Consider the following 2,582-nt stretch of genomic DNA (forward strand, 5'->3'; position numbering starts at 1 on the left):
CCACACCTTGAACCTGTGCCCTCTCATAATTGACCCCCTCCTCCCAATCCTGGGAAAAAGCCTCATTTCCACTTCATCCATGCCATTCACAATTTTATAAACTTGTATCAGGTCACACCTCAACTCCTGCGTTCCAGTGAAAACAAACCCAGTCTATCCAACCTTTCTTCATTGCCTGATATGGGGGATTTTAGCTATCTGAAGAAGGGTCGAGGCCTGAAACATCAGCTTTCCTGCTCCTCTGATGCTGCTTGGCCTGCTGTGTTCATCCAGCTCTACACCTTGTTATCTAACATTCTGGTAAACGTTTTCTGTATCCTCTCCAAAGCATTCACAGCCTTCTGGTAGTGTGGTGAAAAGTTCTACAAAAGCTGCAGCATAACTTGTCTATCCTTATATTCAATGCCCCTTCCAATGAAGGCAAGCATGTCATAAGCCTTTTTTACTATCTTATCTACCACTGCCACCTTCAGTGATCTGAAAAACCCAATCAAGCTAGTGAGGCATGACCTCCCCCGCACAAAGCCATGCTGTCTATTGCTAACAAGTCCATTTACTTATAAATGCCCTGAGAATTTTGTTCAAACAGTTTCCGTACCACCAACATCAGGCTCACAGGTCTGTAATTTCCTGGATTATCCCTGCTACCCTTCTTAAACAATAGGACAATATTGGCTATCCTTCAGTTGTCTGGGACCTCACCTGTGGCCAAAGAGGATACAAAGATGTCTGTCAATGCTCCAGCAATTTGTTCTCTTGCCTCCCTCAACATTCTGAGATAGATCCCATCAGGACCTGGGGACTTATCTACCTTAATACTTTTTGAGGCACACAAAACCTCTTCCTTTTTAATAGCAACTCAGCTAAGAAACTCAACACTCCTTTCCCTGAGATCATCCTCCATCAATTCCTTTGGTGAATACGATACAAAATATTCATTTAGAACCTCACTTACCTCTTCTGGCTCCACACATATATTCCCTCCCTTGACTTTGAATGGGCCAATCCTTTCCCTGGCTACCCTCTTGTTTTTTTATATATATGTATAAAAAGCCTTGGGAATCTCCTTAGTTTTGTTTGCTAACAACTTTTCATGACCCTTTTAGCCCTTACAATTCCTTGTTTAAGTTATATACTTACTTTCCTTATATACTTCAAGGGCTTCATCAGTTCCCATCCTCCTAGACCTTACGTATGCTTCCTTTTTCTTTTTGACAAGGTCATAACATCTCTGGTCATCCAAGGTTCACATAACTTCCCATACCTGTCCTTCGTACTTGCAGGAATGTGCCTCTCTTGAACTCTTATCAACTGTCATTTTGAAATACTCCCACATGTCCAACATAAATTTACCCTTGAACAGCTGTCTCCAATCCAGTTCCTACCTAGTATTGTAGTAGTTCGCCTTGCCCCGATTTAACACTTTTCACCCGAGAACTGCTGTTATCCCTCTACGTGAATATTCTAAAACTCACAGTATTATGCCCCCTACTCCCAAAATGCTCCCCCATTGAAACTTCACTCCACTGGCTGGGCTCATTTCCCAAAACATGGTCCAATATAACCTCTTCCCTGCTTACGTATTGTGTCAAGAATCCCTCCTGAATGGTCCTTTACAAATTCTGCCCCATCCAAGCCCCTAGTACATAGTGAGTCCCAATCAATACAGGGGAAGTTAAAATCACCCACCACAACAACCCTGCTGTTTTTACATCTTTATAAAATCTGTTTGCATATTGTCAAGGGAGCGTATGCCTGACAAATCTGTTAGAATTCTTTGGGGAGGTAACGAGCAGGTTAGACAAAGGAGAACCAGTGGATGTGATCTGTTTGGATTTCCAGATGGCTTTTGACAGACTTCTAAATAAGATAATAGCCATGGTGTTTGGGGTAAGGTACTGGCATGGTTAGAGGATTGGCTGACTGGCAAAAGGCAGACAGTAGGGATAAAGCAATCTTTTTCAGGATGGCAACCGGTGACTAGTGGAGTTCCACAGGCATCAGTGTTGGGACCACAACTAGCCACATTATATGTTGATGATTTGAAGGAGCTGAGGGCATTGTTGCTTAGTTTGCAGATGACAAAGATATGCAAGAGGGTCAGGTAGTATTGAGAAGTGAAGAAGCTGCAAGAGGGTTTGGACAGGCTAAGGGAGTGGGCAAAGATGTGGCAGATAGAGGTAAACTGTGAAGTTATGCACTTTGGACAGAAGAATAGAGACGCGGACTAATTTCTAAACAGGGAAAGGCTTTGGAAATCAAGTGCAGAGGGACTTTGGAGTCCTAGTTCAGGATTCTCTTAAGGCTAACATGCAGGTTCAGTGGCAGTTAGGAAGACAAATGCAATGCTAGCATTTATTTCAAGGGGGCTAGAATACAAGAGCAGTAATGTACTGCTGAGGCTGAGTCAGGCTCTGGTCAGACCGCTTTTGGAATATTGAGTAAAAACCAAAAGAACTGCCGATGCTGTAAATCAGGAACAAAAACAAAGTTGCTGGAAAAGCTCAGCAGGTCTGGCAGCATCTGTGGAGGAGAAAACAGAGTTAACGTTTTGGGTCCAGTGACCCTTCCTCAGAACTTCT

The sequence above is a fragment of the Rhincodon typus genome, chromosome 4 (genome assembly GCF_021869965.1).
Source record: "Rhincodon typus isolate 14 chromosome 4, sRhiTyp1.1, whole genome shotgun sequence".
Taxonomy (NCBI): Eukaryota; Metazoa; Chordata; class Chondrichthyes; order Orectolobiformes; family Rhincodontidae; genus Rhincodon; species Rhincodon typus.